General features: G+C 37.6%; 1 long non-coding RNA gene across 1 annotated transcript; it reads left to right on the forward strand.

The window, feature by feature from the left end:
* Positions 1 to 376: 376 nt before the first annotated feature.
* LOC124276249 lies at positions 377 to 2,683 on the forward strand. Its single transcript, XR_006898461.1, has 4 exons — positions 377 to 461; positions 1,015 to 1,100; positions 1,410 to 1,453; positions 2,668 to 2,683. It is a non-coding gene; the product is annotated as an uncharacterized LOC124276249 (long non-coding RNA).
* The last annotated feature ends 17,148 nt before the right edge of the window (positions 2,684 to 19,831 follow it).

Below are 19,831 nucleotides of genomic sequence, written 5' to 3' on the forward strand. Positions count from 1 at the left end.
TCTGATCGACGACTGCTGCTGAATTCCAGTTCGCGAACACGAACCTCCAAAGCTTCTAGAGACACTCTCGATGCCATTTTCTCGATTTAGATAATACGTACAAGCGTAGGGATAATCCATTGTGTTGAGTTTCTTATATAGCATATCGTATAAACGGGTGCCACAGATAAGGGCTACTTTCAAAACAACTCCTGAGATCAAGAGACAAAGTGGCGGCAATATTGAGGGTTACAAACGGGATTAGAAGGGCATTGTGGGTAATAACAAATACGTAATCCTTTTTCGATTGGCAGGTATGAAAACATTATCTAGACTGATTGATTTCAAGACAAAAGTTGAAAATGACCACTTTGGCACATAAATCGTTGTTTGATGAAATCTCACGAGTTCGCGTGCCCACCGACTCATTATTTCCGGTTTCGTCTGTCAACACATGGTTTCGTCTGTCAACACATGATCAGGTAAGTTCCCATTGGTTTTACAGCTATTTCATTTTGATAATAGGAGCCCCTAAGACGATACAAGCCCAAGGAAGCCGACAAACGAATCCCGACACTCAATTGACCTGACACTGATTATTTGTCAAGTTCTCAGTGTTAAAAGCATACTAGCTATAGACGCTTTTACTGGTAAATGTTACTCACTTTAAACCCTCAACTACCTCAATTCATAGTAAATCTTTTGATATTCTGGTTATTGAGAAATCCCATCATGTAAGTACCGGATGACGATTGTTTAAATGACATTATTGTTACCATCCTAAATACTCTTTTTTCATATTCCAAAGCAAAACGTTATTATTTTACGTTTAAGATTCGGCATTACTACAGTAGTATTCATCATAGAATACCATTCATCCATATACATGTATATTAGATGAAATGTGACTTAGAATATTAACTCAATTATTATGATAATTACTATGAAAATACATATATTTAGTGTTTGTTGTTGTTTTTCAATGTTCGATATACCATAACGGTTTAGTAATTCAACTCTCAATTTCCTTTTCAGGGTGAATAAAGTTTACTGTGAGCACTGTAATCAATATGTCTCACGTAAAACAGCATACAATCACAAGAGATGGCTTACTAACAATGGTAAGTTGTACATTATTTTCTAAAGACATTAATGATGTTTCACAGAAGTACAAAGTCTTCTGCATACATTCCCCATACAATATGGGGAACATAGAGTAGGAGTCATAGTCTGGTGACATCATGGTGTTATGTAAATACAAATTCTAACAGTATAGTGATTTGGTGTCCCGAAAGGATCAGTTGGTTCGACAACAACAGCATCAGTTCATAGGTAAATAGAAAGTTTGACGAATGTACCTTTATATGCTGAGTCAATTCACCTTTCAAAATTTTATTCTTGCATATCATTGTTTTATTATGTCATTTCAGATAAAGCAAGTGCCCCATCCTTGATTGACCAAAACAAAGAGGAGGTGTGCATCGATACTTTTGTTTTGCATATGTTTCAAATGTTATAATTCAGGATATGATATTTACATATTACTTTATATACATTGAAACCCCGATAAGTAAACTACTGATGAATGGCAACCCTGGTTAAGTAAACCTTTTTCTCAATAACCTTCATTATTTCATGATGGATAAGTAAAAACGAATAAAGTGGCAAGTCTGTTTAGTAAACCTTCCTCTCTCAACAATCCCTTCGGACAATTTAGCATAACAGAAATGTGACAATACTCGGACCAGTCCTTGTGGATACACTCCAGCAGTAATTACCATGTATCACCTGGCATCAACCACTTCGTTGTTAACGAGCCGACTAATTAGTCTCTTCCTGTATGTTGTTTATTGTCATAATTAATCCCAACCGGTGTCAAATCTGCCATACACTGGATATAGTGGATCTGAGTAGAGAGGCAAGTTCCAACAGAGTGCCACCACTGATCACAAAATTGTGCAGTATGGATGTCACAATCTGATGGAACAACAGTGTTGACAGGATTCCCTATGCTAGCAAAGGAGAAAAGGTATGAAAACCAACCAGACAAGTATCAACGCCGTTTAAAACATCTAATTTCGTTCGTTCAAGGCCTTCTTTTAGTTGATTCATTTTCCGTGTGAAACTATTAGTGTAACCATATAGTGAAACGACAGTGTGATGCTGATTCAAATGTGTGATATCATAACAGGTGATATTATACGTGTACTTGTATATGAAATGTTTTTTTAATGATGAGTGTTGTTAAAAAATGAATCAAATTTGTATATATCTATTTATTTTATTTTGATCTGCAGATAATTTATTGAATGGTCCAGGTGAAGGGTCAGGGGTTGTCGTGATACAATGGGGATACGATGTCTATTTACTTTACTTGGAAATGTGGACAACTTGCTTGAATGGATAAGTGGCAATACGGATAAGGAGCAACTTTTGCCATGGTCCCTTGGAGTTTTACTTATTCGGGTTTCACTGTATTGTAAATAATGCTCAGGTATATTAATTTTAGACATGATTAACTCTACAAGTCAAGTAAATCAAATGCTCAAATAAGCCATATGTGTGCAATATTTCTATCTGTGGTAGAAACGTTCTTGTGAATACAAGGAAAAAATTTATACTTTCTGTAATGTGTATTGATATTTTATAATTTTCTGACCACATTGAACAAATTTTGTATTGTTTCAGGTTCCAGATCTGGTGTGTTCTGTCCAAACCATGTTGTTCAACAATGAATTTTACACCTCGGAAGGATATGGGCAGTGCAGCACCCCTGACATTATCATGGACCGATAACAGATCCAACATATCAGCATCAAGTTACCGCTCAGGAAAGATAAAATACTCCTGAAACACACAATTGAGACAACCGGGGAAACTTTCACAGACCATATATTTGCTGTTGTCGAGTGGTACAAGTCATCGGACACCAACCTCGGTTATTTGCCACCAACCTGAGTTTGGCAAAGCAGACAACTAAACCCTGGGACCTGCCTCATTCACCCCAATCCAGAGAATCCAGTCTAAGTGTACCTGGTGCACCGAGAGAGCTGGACAAAGGCCATATTTAATTGTTGTTCCTTTACCTCACCATTTGTATGTATAAATACAATGTTTTTGCGCAATCTTTTGTGTATGGTAGTGTAAATATGATACTACCTCATTTCTCTGTTGATAGTGAAAAAACAAAGAAGGGAAAGAAATGAAAACGTCTTTTGTTTTTTGTATCATCAAGACACACTGAAATATGATATTAACCACCGAACGCCCTGCCCAGCCACCCCCACCCCAATTCTTCCCATCAAAGCATAATCAGCTTAAATTATATTTGTAAATGACCTCATTATTCTACATAATAATGTAATATGATATGAAAGCAAACCTAAGTTTCAGGAATGGAAACCGACAGTGCACACATAAGCTGAAGTTTCTTGTTGGTTTCCATTTCCGACACTATAAGTTTACAGTGTCCATTCTATTAGGAAACTAGGTTACCCAGTTTCAGTGAATGGAAACCAACTGGACGCCAGGATGTTCAACTTCATGCTAGACCATTACAATTTTTAAGTTACTTGTTCAAAACAGTGCTCAGGAAACCAACATGAAACTACATTTTATGGTTTTCTGTTGGTTTCCATTCCTGAAATATCCAACTGCAAATTCCAGGAATGGAAACCAACAGGAAACCCATGACCTTAGTTTCTTGTTGGTTTCCATTTACGGAAATTCAGAAATCACAGAATCCAAAATGGAATCTAGTTGGAAACTCAGTTACTCAGTTTCAGTGAATGGAAACCAACTGATTCCCCATTTACCTAGTATACGGTTGGTTTCCAGATTTCAGGAAACCAAGTCATTTTGTAGTGATTGCACTTTTGATTTGCGATTGTACGCTTATAATTTTGTTTTATATGTTTTTCATAACAAGCAATGTATATTATATGTCATGAATAAGTGATAATTGTGTTTTAATTATGTTTGATTTTTGGTTGCATGTGACCTTTAAGTAATTCATAAAGGTAGGAGGGTAACGTTTCTTTTGGCGTCTAGTGTATTGTGCCTTTCCGAAAACCTGATTGAGATAGATAATAGTATTACTTTCTGTAAATTTAGTCAATCGATCATGCAAAATACTTGTAAATAGTTTCCCAAATAACTTACTAATGCTATTGGTCTATAATTATTTGGATTGCTTCGATCTCCCTTATAATTGTAAATAAGCTTAAAAATATCGCATATACACAGGTCTAAAACAAGGTTAGAGAGATTCACATAAACGTGGCCAAACGTTTCAAATGATTCGACTAAATATTCGTTTATTACTTGATCTGTGCCTGCAGTCTTGTTTCTTTTAAACGTTTAAGGGCGTTTGCTATCTCATTTTAAATAATTTCCTGTCGTCATAGTCTTCTTTTATATCATTGCCGTCTGGACAGTCCGTGTCTGGGTGAGTTTTACTATTAATATCTTAAAAACTTCATAAAACGGTTTAAATCCACATTAAAGTCATTTTTCCATTTCGGATTGAGAATCTTCCAGAAATCTTTTAGCGATTTTGATGATCTCATTTGCCCTAGTTTGTGGCCCTTCGCGTTCCTGTATTTACGTGCGGTTCTCTTAAAACACCGTTTGTATTTTTTAGCCTTAGTGAAAATAAAGCTTCGTTACTTCATTCTTATGTCTCTTGAGGCGGTTTTTCCCCTTTGTACTTCCTCCTCTGTGTTATACATTCAGTGTTAAACCACGGCTTAACTTCTGAGCTAGCGCGCGTGATCGTGTGTGTTGATCTTACTCCAAACGTGGTGCATGCAGAGTCCACGAGCACGTACGCGATGCTGTTTGTCAGTGTGTTTATGAACTCGAGACTGTTACGGGTTTTACCTTTCGATACATTTTGCTGACTAATATCTAGGATAGGCTTTGTATCTATATTTGTACGAAATATCTCGTTTAAATCCGGCGTGAATCTACGAGGTGTTTCAACCGAAGACGAATAACCAGTGTATTCGCATGAATTTACAGTCAGACGTAATGTCGTTTTGAATGTTATAATTACAATTTTCCACTTTTAGCGTAAACTTTAAAGGGCAATATACGTCTGAGAATAACGGGTTGAATAACAGCGTGGGGAAGCTATAACGTAATCAAGAACACTTGTGTCTCTGCAAATACGGATCACTTGAGGACATGGACGTGTCCGAAAACGTCCATTCTAGGGCACATAGCTTGTCGCCCTCGAAAACGGTGCGGGGTAGATCCCCAATTAATCCGCCTAAAAGATAGGTCCATCTAAACATATCGTGCAGTAGAACTGTAGAGGACTACGGACAAATGTTAATGAAATACAGCTATTGATCCAGGATTTAACACCATCAGCGTTCTGTCTGCAAGAGACGTATCTGAAACGGACAGGTAATTTTAGCTTACGTCAGTTTGAAGCCTATCATTATTTTTCCCCTCTGGGTGATAGAGCCACTGGAGGTTCTACTATCCTTATACGACAGGATGTTATTCACAGTCCTGTTACACTTAACACTAATCTCCAAGCTGTTGCAGTGCGACTTACTCTGGGTGTAGCATTTACATTATGCTCTCTGTATATTCCGCCTTCATGGGCACTTCAACGGACTGATCTTCAATCACTCTATGATCAATTCCCGAAACCATGTGTTATTATGGGTGACCTAAACGGTCACAACCCACTCTGGGGCAGTACTTACACTAATGCTAAAGGCAAAATAATTGAAGATTTCATTTCCAACAATGACCTGTGCATATTTAATGATGATTCAAGCACCTATCTGCATCCTGCAACTGGCACTTATTCCTCTCTGGATTTGTCTCTTGCAGATTCTAACCTCCTGAATGAATTTGATTGGTCTGTTCATAATGATCTTTGTGGAAGTGACCACTTCCCAACTATCCTTTCAGAAATTACTCCATCTGATTCTCCATCGTATACAAGATGGAACCTTTCGAAGGCTAACTGGTCTTTATATCAAACTATATGTAAATCGAACTGCGACCTGAATATTTCAGTAATATAACTGATCCCATTCAAATTTTTGCTGACGTTTTAAAGCAAATAGCTGATGAGTGTATACCAAAGTCCTCTACGACCCCACATGTACGAAAACCATGGTTTAATACAGATTGTAGACAAGCTAGAAAAGCGAGGAAAAAGGCCGAGCGTTATTTCCGCCATCATCTAACTGTCCATAACTTAAATCAATTTAAAATACTCAATGCAAAGGCGCGTCGTACCTTTAAACAAAACAAACGACAATCTTGGAGAAATTAAGTCTCCAAAATAAATTCACGCACTCCAATGTCTAAGGTATGGAACATGGTCCAAAGAATTAAAGGTAAAGCTTTCAACATCTACTGTTCACCATCTGAAAGATGGCGATAATTTAATAACTGACAAATCTAAAATTGCAGATAAAATTGGCGAAACTCTTGCCAAAAATTCATCTTCGGCAAATTATGTCCCTGAGTTTCAGAGATACCAGAAGCAACAGGAAAAGACTAAACTTAATTTCGAATCAAATAACGGTGAAGATTATAATGAAGTGTTTTCATTACATGAGCTACACACTGCTCTTGAGCAAGCTCATGATACTGCAGCGGGTGATGACAATATACATTACCAGCTACTGAAACACTTACCTGAACCATGTATGATCATACAGATCCGTCGAATTACAGACCAATATCTCTAACTAGCTGTGTCTGTAAAACCATGGAACGTATGGTGAATAATAGATTAACATGGTATCTTGAAACCAATAACCTTATAACAAATATTCAATGTGGTTTCAGGAAAAATCGTAGTACCATTGATCATTTGGTACGTTTAGAATCCTTTGTTAAAAATGCTATAGTAAATAAACAACATGCAGTATCAATTTTCTTTGATCTTGAGAAAGCTTATGATACAACCTGGAAGCATGACATTTTGAAGGATTTACATGATTTTGGTTTGAGAGGCCGTTTGCCTCTTTTTATATCACAGTTTTTGAAAGACAGGCAATTTCTAAGTCCGAGGGCTCAACCCTGTCTGACCATTACAATCAGGATCAGGGTGTCCTGCAAGGCAGTATTTTGTCTGTCACTTTATTTAGTATCAAGATAAACAGTTTATCCAAGGTTTTAAACTATTCAATTGATGGATCACTCTTTGTGGATGATTTTAATATTTCTTGTCGTGGTAAAATTATGCATACTCATTGAACGTCCAAAACTAATTGTCTACACTTTGTAGAAAAGATAAGCCCTATAAGGACCCAGAACTATCTTTAAATGGCACTCCTATCAAAGTTGTCAAGGAGGCCAAGTTCTTAGGTCTAATTTTCGACTCTCATTTAACCTTTTGCCGCATATTAAATCACTTAAAGCTAAATGCATGAAGGCCCTGGATTTGTTGAAAGTTGTTTCCAACTCAAAGTGGGGAGGGGATCAAGCTACCCTCCTCCACCTATATCGATCATTGGTCCGCCTGAAACTTGATTATTGCTCCATCGTATATGGTGGAGCCTGCAAAAGCAACCTAAAACTACTTTGATTCTGTCCACCACCAAGGCCTGAGACTTTGTCTTGGGTCTTTTAGAACCTCTCCAATTGATAGTCTCTATGTTGAGGCTGATGAGCCATCACTTACCCAACGTCGTATCAAACTATCTTTACAGTATATAACAAAAAACTCTATTCTAACGAGTCTAATCTTGCATTTAACTGTGTTTTCAATCATTTTTATGAGGAGTCGTACAACAAAAAGCCTTCTCTCTTGTTCCGCCTCTTGGGCAAAGAATTAAACCATTTCTTACTGCTGCCGGCATTGAGCTGGAAAATATATCTCCTTCCCGTCTTCTTTTCTTCTCTTCCTTGGCAACTGGTGAGGCCTGAAGTTGACCTAACTCTGACAAAGTTTAAGAAGTATGAAACTAATGAACTACAGTATAAACAAAAATATAATCAATTAAAAATCAAATATAATTCATACAAATCCTTTTTACAGATGGGTCCAAGGACGGTGGCGCAGTGGCATGTGCCACTGTCATTGGATCCAGAACAATATCTTCTAGAATACCGGATAACAGCTCTATATTAGAGCAGAAGCAAACGCCATCTTAACAGCTCTTAAATATATTCAAAGACATCCCAAACAGAAACAATATATAATATTTTCAGACTCTCTTCTTGCCTTCAGGCGATTAAAAATCTCTTGCAAACATCCACTTTTAATTGAAATAATTGAATTATATAATGAGCTTGCTACTGGCCAATGCGACATCGTCTTTTGTTGGTTACCCAGCCATGTTGGCATTTCTGGGAATACAATGGTTGATCTTGCTGCCAAGGTAGCGTTCAACAAATCTGTGACACCACTTCTTATTCCTTACTCTGATTACAAAGCTAGCATTAGAACTTACATCCGTGATCTGATGCAGAAGAAGTGGGACACCCAAGTAGGTATTAATAAATTACATCCAATAAAACCCTACATTGGTTACACCTACTTGGGTTGTGAGTCCAGATTTGAAGAGGTCATTATGCGGCGATGTCGCATTGGCCATACAAGGTATACCCGTGAATATTTGCTTACAGGCGAAGATCCTCCTGTTTGCATCCCTTGTGATGAAAGAATCACAGTCAAGCATGTCTTGCTTGACTGCGTTGAATATTCCATCACAAGGGATAACTATTTCAAAGTAAGCACTATGAAGGATCTTTTAATGTTAGTTCTCATTTAATTATTGCATTTGTAAAAGAATTAGATTTGTTAAGGATTTGTAAACTCATGGTTTTGGAGCAAAGGTCCGGATAAGATGATATCTCACTGTGAGCTTATTTTCCATACATTTTGTGATTGTTTGCCACACGTCATGGGAAGTTCAAAGGACGAGGTCCAGAGGCCGAACAAAACGTATTATTGCATTTATCATATTATTTTTGAGACATGGTTACGTTAATTTGTAAATATTTTTACAGACATGGTTAGGATACTCGTGCATGGGCTACTTCTGCTCTTTCACGTTAACACCTCTCTTCCGTTATCTGGTGCATTTAGATGAACTTCATTTCGTTTGCAATTCGTACTATTTATGAAAATGTTGTTCTTTTCTTTAAGCATATAGTACGAGATGAGAGTACTGCATTTTATTTTTAAATGTGTAAACTGTTAAGAACATATATGCCAAACGGGATTTTGCTGATTGTATTCATGCTCAATGTAAATTACATGTGATTAATGATCGGCTGCAAAAGGGGAAAAGAACGATAGAATTGTGTCATGTTATTGCACACACATTTTGAGTCAATAAAGACGTAATGAGAACTATGGCAATTTGTAGAAAGGTCAAAATGGTATACAGAAGAACGTGCGATAGTGTGGGTGTTCTAACTATGACTTTAAGTTTGTACATGTCTGTAATGTGTTGTTTAGATGATTCTGGACAGGAAGATCCCTCGGAGATCTCACAGCAGCCTTCCCTGACTCAAGGTAGTATGAGCAAATTCACATTGTTGACACTTAACTCCTAAACTTAAGGGGATTAGAAATATGAAATATGAAGTAGAAATATGTTCACAATGGAAGCATGATAAGAGCGCCTAACACCACAATTCATTCCGAAAATATTTTCTTAAATGTTTATTTTCAATATGGCAAGAGTCAATGGCATGTTTTAGTAAAGTCAACTTGTTACATATTATACACTGCTAATCATGTTTTATGTAAAGAATACTAACGTCATGTGGGGAATCGAACCCGGGCATTCGGCGTGACGAGCCAACGCTTTAACCACTAGGCTACCCCACCGTCCCAAGAAAGTAAGAAGATGATCTAAAATATAATCTTCCATATATTGACTGATTGCTCTACATGCATGGTTAGGAGACCCGTGCATAGGCTGCTCCTGCTCTGTTAACACCTCTCGTTCATAATCTGATGCATTTAGAATACGTTAATTTCGTTTGCAATTCATTCGTACTATTTATGTGAATGTTCATTTCTGCTATAAGATACAGTGCCAAATGAGAACATTGCATTTTTATTTTAAAAAGGGTAAACTGATAAGCATTTATGTGCCAAAAGGGTATTCGCCTCACGTATCTTTGCTCAAATACATGCGATTATTGATCAGCTTCAAGGGGGGGGGGAACGAACAATGAAATTATGTTATGTTATTGCACACACAATCCTGCCTTTTGCTAAAGACACATTTTGTATCAATGCCAGCTCAAACACGTTGAGTTATGATATAGGTATTGTTTATAACTTACATCGATGTATTTTGTGTTTCAGGCTACTAAACCCTAAGCTTCAACGCTGACGATAAGTGAAAATATTTTTTAGACACTGATTCTTTTAAACATACATTGAAATATCTCAGAATGTGTGTACATTTTGTGTTTCTTCATTTCCTGTGAACTTGGCCGGGTGAGGTTTTCTGTCTATCGCTGTTTACTGCGTGATGTATGCAGAGTGGAATGTACGGAACATGTTTCGCATTGCTGTCTACCAAGTGCAGATGTCATGAAATATGGCTCATTGTTTCAGCCATCTCATGACTTCACGACGTTATGAATAAACAAACATAAAACTATATGCAGTTCATCACAACACTGCTCAGTAAAGGATGTTAAGCGTTGAAGCAATATTTAACATGAGGAATATGCTATCAAAGGGGGAGTAACCGTTTCATTTTATCGTAGGATTGTGGATTTTCTAAACAGATAATATTTGACAGATTTCAATTGGCCTCACATTGTAACAAGCAAGTAATGTCGCCTTTGCTTGTGGACACGCATGGACTCACTGCTAACAGAGGACACAAGAGAGATGACGCCAAGGCTCTGCCAAAAAGAACCAGAAGTCAACTCAAACAGAATCCATATATCAGAGCATAGGGTAAGTCTGTTCAGCCGAAACAGAGGCTGCCCTGTCAGTGGCAATTGAGGTTCCTCTGAATTGGGCACTGATCAACGGGACACCAGGATCCATGGGTGATATAACAAATGACGTCCGAAGAAACCAATTCGTTTAAAATCATTTAAAAATAGTTGATTTGAGTATCTGTTTATGCTACAAAAGTTGAAGGAAAAAAATGATCTCAAAACATCTCCCTGACCCTTTCTTCTTAAATAAATTGGTTACTCCCTTGAAATAAATATCATTTTCCCAGGATCATATCAGTGTTGGTTTGAAGATCCCAGTTTCATATCAAGGTTTGTGATATATGTCCAAGGAGGAAATACTTTCAGTCACGGCAACGAACATGCATTTTTACTGTGGAAGGACCAGGCAACCTGTTTGATTCACAGCGTGTTGTTTTTCACATCTGGCATAGCATGTATATGTAAACTTTGAATCATTTCTTATGTTTGTTTGGTCATTTTTTGTCCTCGCGTTGTTTTTTCACATCTGACATATCATGGATATGTAACCTTTGGATTATTTCTTATTCTTTTGCCATTTAAGGTCCTTAACAAATGAAATAATCCGAAATAATACATAGTTCTTCCAGTAAAGAAAATATTGTCATTCATTGTACCACCGAAGCAAGCTTTTATCAAACCTGATAAAGATACACTTCAAATCACTGCTTCGTTTCTGGCGCAAATCGTTTATTTATAGGAAAAAACCCTGTTATTTGCAGAGGTTACTGTTCCTGGTGCAGTCGTCAAAATTAGCAAATAACCAGATTAGCGAATCACAGATTTAGACACATAAACATCCTTATCGATTTTGGGAACTAACGTGGTTTCACGGTACATGTAGTTTTACTAATTAGATATGTTGTTTGTGCTATTTCATCCATACAATTCTATTTGTCTTTGTCTTTATACTTTCAACTAAGTTTGATATGTGTTTTTATTTGCTTTGGATTAGTCGACTTACTCACGTACAATAAAAGTGACCCTCATTGTTGGGTCAAGCAAAAGGAGTAAATTATTTATCCTTATGATCATCTTTAAAATGATCAAAGAAATTTCTTGTGGAATTTGCAACTTTGTACATCACAATTTAATGGAAACCTTATTTCTTGTTTCATTGTCTCTAGAACTGATGACCAGAGTTAGAACTTCATGTTCAAGTAGGACAACTTGATCTGTAAAATCTCTTTTAGGGAAGAAACATTCACAGTGATCCACAAACACTGACTTGTCATATGGACGGAATCGTTCGCATGTTCTCATGATAACATGCGTACGGTTCCGTCCATATCACAAGCCCATGTTTGTGGATCACTATGAATGTTTCTTCCCCTAAAAAGAGTTTTTCAAGAAGACGTTATTCATAAAGTTGCATGCCTTAATAACTGACGAAATGCCGATCAAACGATTAATGATTGTATCGTTTTATTTACATATATATGTGTGTTTTGTGATATATTTTGCAGAAGATATTGTAATCCATGGTTTGGTTTGATATTTTTTGTTGATTTAATCAGATGTGCTTTTTCTTTTTAAAACAGTTATAGCTTGCATATTACCTTTGCACATTATTACTTTTAGTTTTTTTGTTTTGCTGAATAGAACAAATCTACTTCAGTGATGCTTTAAAGGTTTAAAGTATAGTTCAATATACTTGGTTCTTTGGCTTCGGCCATTAAAGGAGAAATACAGTAAAATCTTATGAAGTAATATATTTGGGATTCTAAATATCATTCCATCCCGTTGATACCCGAACATAAGGGCATAAAATCTCAACAGCCCTGAAGATAGCAAATCAGCCCTATCAGATCACCAACACAAATTCTCTACCCATCTAATCCAGTTTGATAAAGTTGGAATTCTATCTATCGATTTTGAAAGCTTGACCACTGTCGCAGTAAGGTGAATTTTGTCTTCACAGTTTTTACCACTGCTTTGGTATTTTTTTGTCTTTAAAATTGTACTAGCACTCGTATACCTTTGTTGTGATTAGTAAGCATAGTTAATATTTTGAATAAAATTGTTAATTACATCACAATTCTTGGTTGTTGTTTGTTTCACACCAAGTTCTTTACGCAGTTGTCCGGTTAACTACTGCATTTGCTTCATATTTGGAATCAACACGTAAGAGTTTCCAGATACCAAATTGATCTATTATTTACTATTCGATTCATGGTGTTACACAAACAGCTAGTTAAAGGCATGGGTGTGTAATTAAATGAATCTGAATGATCCCGTCAAGGTTTTGGTATAGGGTCCACAATGGCATTATGCCACAAAGGAGGAAAATTCTTTGAAGTCTATATTTGATCAAATGTATCTAGAATGGTTCTCGAGAAATGATTCAGGCATATGCCTCAAGAGCTGTTAGTGAATATTATCAGCTCCTGTATCTGTATCATGAGGGCTCATGTAACCTAATGAACATATTTTATAATACTTCAGCCTTTCATTTTCTCTAGTTCCTGATAGTTTTGAAACTTTAGGGACATAATTTGATGATAGTGAAGAATGATTGGTTATAATTTAACCAAGTTAATCAATTGATTATATATATTTCCACTGTCTTGAGATGGTCAACAGTAGATTTTGAACCTTTTCCTTCTATCTTTTCTGTTTCACACATTTGAGTGAGTGAGTTAATATTTAACGTCACATCGGCAATATTTCAGCCATATCGTGACGAGAACATTTTACATTGTAATGGAATATGTATATATTATAAAACCTGTCATCGAAGGACAGTAAAGCAACTAGAGTATCACAGATATATGTAAAACTAGTAATTGAATCTAAAACATTTTAACCATAGGGGACAACACAATCAAAAAAATGGGCTTTAGATCGCTAACAACTGAAGGTAGATCACCATACTAGGGACCATGGGGACTTACAGTACATTTGCTTCCTGCATGGACCCTAGCTGGATTTATATCATCCCCTCAGCCGTTAGCAATTAAGACATATCTAGCCATACATTAAAATAACAAATATTCTACGATTAAAAAACGGAAAGTTGAAATTTACTTTGAATGTTTTGGGACTTACGTACCCTCTCAGGAGGACAATAATTTTACAGTACTTTAACCCCCCTCGAGGATACAGCCACTAACAATCTATGTTACTAATTCAAACTTCCAATCATAAAATATTTAGCTATTTACAAATCTGTTAACAAATTTAAGTCTTTTAAAAAAGCAATAATTAAATGAGGACTTATATTAGTAAAAAGATCCTTCATAGTTCGGGATTTGAAATAGATATCCCTTGTGATGGAGTACTCAACACAGTCAAGCAAGACATGCTTGACCGTGATTCGTTCATCACAAGGGATACAAAACGGAGGATCCTCACCTTTTAATAGGTACACATGCGTATATCTAGTGTGGCCAATACGACATCGTCGCATGATGACCTCTTCAAATCTGGACTGACAACCCAAGTAAGTGTAACCGATATAGGGTTTTATTGCCTGTAATTTATTGATACCTACTTGGGTGTCCCACTTCTTTTGCATCAGATAACGGATATAAGATCTTATAGCAGCTTTGTAATCAGAGTATGGGATCAGAAGTGGTGTCACAGATTGGTTGAGTGCTGCCTTAGCAGCAAGATCAGCCATTGTGTTCCCAGAAATGCCAACGTGGCTGGGTAACCAACAAAAGACGATGTCGCATTGGCCAGTAGCAAGTTCATTGTACAATTCAATAATTTCTAATAAAAGTGGATGTTTGCAAGAAAGATTTTTAATAGCCTGAAGACACGAAAGAGAATCTGAAAAGATGATATATTGTTTATATTTACGGTGTTTATTAATATATTTAAGAGCTGTTAGTATTGCGTTTGCTTCTGCTGTGAAAATTGAACTGTCATTGGGTAGTCTGGAAGATATTGTTTTGGACCCAATGACAGTGGCACAAGCAACCGCTCCACCATCCTTGGATCCATCTGTATATAAGGATTTATAGGTATTATATTTATTTCTTAATTGACTAAATTCTTGTTTATACTGTAAATCATTAGTTTCTGATTTTTTAAATGTGGTTAATGTTAAGTCAACTTCTGGCCTCACCAATTGCCAAGGAGGAGAAGAAAGAAGACGAGAAGGAGATATATTCTCTCCAACTCAATGCCAGCAGCAGAAAGGAATGGTTTAATTCTGTGCCCAAGAGGCGGAACAAGAGAAGGCTTTTTGTTATACAAAACCTCATAAAGAGGATTGAAGACACAGGTAAATGCAGGATTAGATTCGTTTGAATATAGTTTGGTAATATATTGTAAAGATAATTTAATACGGCGTTGGGAAAGAGAAGGCTCATCTGCCTCAACATAGAGACTATCAACTGGAGAGGTTCTAAATGATCCAAGACAGAGTCTTAGACCTTGGTGGTGAACAGAATCAAGTAATTTAAAGTTGATTTTGCAGGCTCCGCCATATACGATCGAACCATAATCAAGTTTAGATCGTACCAATGATCGGTATAAGTGAAGGAGCGTAGTTTGATCCCCTCCCCACTTTGAATTGGAGACAACCTTTAACAAATCGAGTGCCTTCAGGCATTTAGCTTTAAGGGATTTAATATGTGGCAGGAATGTTAAATGGGAATCGAAAATTAGGCCCAAGAATTTGGCCTCCTTTACAACTTTGATGGGAGGGCCATTTAAAGATAATTCTGGGTCCTTATGAGGCTTATATTTACGGCAGAAATGTATACAATTAGTTTTGGATTTAGAAAATTTAAAGCCGTTTTGAAGACACCATTTATTTATTTTATTTAAACACAACTGCATTTGCCGTTCAATAGTATGCATATTTTTACCGCGACAGGAAATATTAAAATCATTCACAAAAAGTGATCCATCAATTGAATCGTTTAAAACCTTGGATAAACTGTTAATCTTAATGCTAAATAATGTGACAGACAAAATACTTCCTTGTGGAACACCCTGATCCTGATTATAATGGTCAGACAGGGTAGAACCCACTCGGACTTGAAATTGCCTGTCTCTTAAAAATTGTGATATAAAAAGAGGCAAACGGCCTCTCCAACCAAAATCATGTAAATCCTTCAAAATGCCATGCTTCCAGGTGGTATCGTATGCTTTCTCGAGATCAAAGAATATCGATACTGCATGTTGTTTATTTAGTATAGCATTTTTGACAAAGGATTCTAAACGTATCAAGTGATCAATGGTACTACGATTTTTCCTGAAACCACATTGAATATTTGTTATAAGTTGATTGGTTTCAAGATACCAAGTTAATCTATTATTCACCATTCTTTCCATGGTTTTACAGACACAACTCGTTAAAGAGATTGGTCTGTAATTAGACGGATCAGTATGATCCTTGCCAGGCTTTGGTATGGGGACTACAATGGCATTACGCCACGAAGTTGGGAAATTTCCTGTAGTCCATATTGTATCAAAAATATTCAAAAGTGTTTCCAAACATGATTCAGGTAAATGCTTCAAGAGCTGATAGTGTATATTATCAGCCCCTGTGGCTGTATCATGAGCTTGATCAAGGGCGGTACGTAGCTCATGTAGTGAAAATAATTCATTGTAGTCTTCTCCATTGTCTGAGGTGAAATTAATTCTTTTCTTCTCTTGTTGCTTTTGATGTTTCTGAAACTCAGGAACATAGTTGGATGAAGACGAATGTTTGGCGAGTGTTTCACCAAGCTTATTGGCAATGTCAGCCTTATCAGTTAATAAAGTATCACCGTCCTTCAAATGATGAACGGTAGATTTGGAACCTTTTCCCTTTATTCTTTGTATCATGTTCCACACCTTTGACATCGGTGTGCGCGAATGTATTTTGGAAATAGTTTCGCCAAGACTGACGCTTATTTTGTTTAAATGCGCGTCGAGCCTTGGCATGTAAAATTTTAACCTTATCTAAATTGTGAACTGTAGGATGTCGTCGAAAATATTTTCGGCTTTTTCCTACTCTTCCTGGCCTGTTTACACTCGTTATTAAACCACGGTTTGCGAATGTGAGGATTTGCAGAGGACTGAGGTATGGTTTGATCAGCTATGTCAGTGAGCTGATCTGAAAATATCTTAATTGGATCTTCAGTATTATCAAAACGATCAGGTGTAAGGTTTGAAGTACACAATAACTCATACATTTGCCAGTTTGCTTTTTTTAAAATTCCACCGAGATGACGATAAGTCAACAGTTGGGGTCATGGCTTTTAGTACAGTGGGAAAGTGATCACTACCACAAAGGTCATCATGAGCTGACCATTCAAACTCTTGTAATAAGTTTGCATCTATGAGAGAAAGGTCAAGGGCTGAATAGGTCCCAGTGGCAGGATGTAAATAGGTGTTTGAATCATCATTAAAGATGCATAAGTTATTGTCATTTATGAATTCCTCAAGGACTTTCCCTTTATTATTTGTATGTATACTTCCCCATAGAGGGTTGTGTCCATTCAGATCACCCATGATTATGCATGGCTGAGGGAGCTGATCATATAGCTGTTGAAGCTCAGATTGTTGGAGTGTAGTAAATGGAGGTATGTACAATGAACACAGAGTAAATACAATGTGTAAAGTTATGCGGACAGCAACAACTTGAAGATTGGTATTAAGGGCAACGGGGCTGGAAATAACTCCTTGTCGTATGAAAATAGAAGATCCGCCTGAAGCCTTATCTCCAGGTGGAGAAAACGAATGATAACAGTTGTACTGTCTCAAATCAAATTGATCAGTCGGTTTAAGATAAGTCTCTTGGAGACACAGTGCTGATGGTTGAAAATCTTGTACTAATAATTGTATCTCATTTAAATTCCTCCTGAGTCCCTCTGCAATTCCACTGGATTATATTAGATGAATTACTCATGGTGGTTCAATGGGTGATCTCTCACGGGGACGGGATGAAGAACTCCCCACAGCGATCTGTGATGACGGAGTAACGTCCATGTCCAGAGCACTATAGGGGTTCTGGACAGGCACCTCTGCTTGAGAGGAAGTCCTGGGTGATTGTTTCTTATGTAACTTTTTCCTTTCACGTTTTGTAAGGTTGGTAGGTTGTGATTGCTCTGAGATTGGCTGTGATGGAGTCTGGCTCTCTGCCTGAGATGTCGAAGGTTCTGTAGACGTTTGACTATTATTAGAGGGATCAAGCTCAACGGTAGGTACAGTCGACACGGGTCGAACAGATTTGATCCATGTCAACTCAGTCTGACATGATACCGATGAAGTCTGGGTTGGCCTTAAGACAGCAGCTGAATAAGTCAGTGTAGATACAGTAGCTGACTGAGAATTGTAGAGTTTTCTAGCTTCTCCAAATGTGATGTTTTTCTCGTATTTTAGTCGAAGAATTTTAGATTCTGTTTGCCAAACAGGAAAAAGTTTTGAGGAAGCCATATGGTGGCCATGACAATTTACAAATTGCAATGCTTCTTCACAATCAGGATTATCGTGGCTATCGCCACAGCGCTGGCAGACCACAGAACGAGTACAGCTCTTGGAGCCATGTCCAAACTTCTGACATTTAAAACATCGGAGTGGATTGGGGACATACACCTCCACCCCGATGTTGACATAACCAGCTTTGATCGATTGCGGTATTGTAGAACGTGCAAAAGTGACCAAGTACGTGTTAGTTTGTCCGATGGTTGAATCAGCCTTCTTTCTGGTGAAACGTTTCACTGAAGTCACACCTTGATCTTTTAATTCTTCCGCTATGTCTTCTGCTGACATGTCTGACAAGCAACGTATCCTGTCACGAACAATGCCTCTGCAGGAGTTGAGTGTCTTGTGTTCAGAAACAACAACCCTCAACATTGGCAAATTGATGGACTGATAAGAGATTGAGGGATTGTTGTTTTCTAACACATTCTACAAGTAAAGAACCAGAACGAAGTCGGGTGACATTTTTACCTCCCCACAATAACCATGAATAGCCTTCGAAATTGCAAGGGGTTCAGTTTTAAAGGTAAATGATCTTTTGCTTCAATCACAATGAATCGAGCCCAGGTATCAAAATTGGTAACACCTTCTTCAGACGAACCTGACTCCAAATGTCGACGTTTTGAACCAGAATGATTATGAGCCATGGTGAAAGTAAAGTGTTCAGCAACCCTGCTCCCCACCCACCATGGAGTGTCAACAAGGACAGTGTTTAATTGCATCGGATATCCAGGACGCAAACACCAGGGATACAGGGTTGATATACTCTAGCAAATATGACATGAATAGCTATATTCGTTTACTAAATTTACTGTCAGGGTGGTTCTGCCCTAAACAATAACTCAGAAACATACAGAATTCAGCGGTCAACATCACCAGATTGGCCCATGAGCCACCGCCTTCTGGCATAAGACTCTAGGCAAGCATATAGTATATAATTTGAAATACAAGCATTCATTATCACAAATGTACAAACAGGTACAATAATTGCAATAAGTATGTTGTCCATGCACAGGGCACGGCGTGACCAGCCGATTGATAGAACCGGGCCAGTTCTACCACCCGTCTAGGTGAAGTAAGGGGCAAAGTGGTGTGTTGGGCAAAGGAACACTGTTCCTGGAACCAGTGCCCTCAACCACCAGCCTCCCGTCCTCCACCAACACAGGGGCGCAACCCACGGCAAACGGGTTGGTAGACCAAATATCCCCCCCCGGGTCCACAACGGGGGGGTTGAAGGGCGCTTAGCGTGACCCAGCACCCACCACGAGGAGGTGGCCCTTCATGGGTGCCGTTTCACACATTTGACATACATGTACAGGAATTTATTTTGAAAACATATTTCCTCCCTTTTCCGTTTAAATGCGTGTCTAACCTCGGCATTTGAATTCTGAACTGTATCTTATGTACTGTAGGATGTTGGTGAGGTGTTTTTCTGCTCTCGTCCTACACTTTGCATGTTTGCATTCAATATTAAACCATTGTTTACTAGTGT

Source organism: Haliotis rubra, unplaced genomic scaffold (assembly GCF_003918875.1).
Source record: "Haliotis rubra isolate DU_JTF1 unplaced genomic scaffold, ASM391887v1 Scf2071, whole genome shotgun sequence".
Classification (NCBI taxonomy): Eukaryota; Metazoa; Mollusca; class Gastropoda; order Lepetellida; family Haliotidae; genus Haliotis; species Haliotis rubra.